Source organism: Mus pahari, chromosome 1 (genome assembly GCF_900095145.1).
Source record: "Mus pahari chromosome 1, PAHARI_EIJ_v1.1, whole genome shotgun sequence".
Classification (NCBI taxonomy): domain Eukaryota; kingdom Metazoa; phylum Chordata; class Mammalia; order Rodentia; family Muridae; genus Mus; species Mus pahari.
Genome location: NC_034590.1, coordinates 168,595,905 through 168,596,129, shown reverse-complemented (window position 1 = coordinate 168,596,129; position 225 = coordinate 168,595,905).

The window sequence follows — 225 nt, the reverse complement described above, 5'->3', positions numbered from 1 at the left end:
AAATAAAATAAGAAGGAAAAGGAAGGAAGGAAGAAAGAAAGAAAGAAAGAAAGAAAGAAAGAAAGAAAGAAAGAAAGAAAGGAAGGAACGAAGGTAGATGGATAGATAGATAGATAGATAGATAGATAATAGACTGGAGAGATGGTTCATCTGTTAAAGACTGTGCTTAAAATCAGTGTCAAAAATAAATAAAATCTATTTTTAAAAACCCTAAAAATAAAAAAG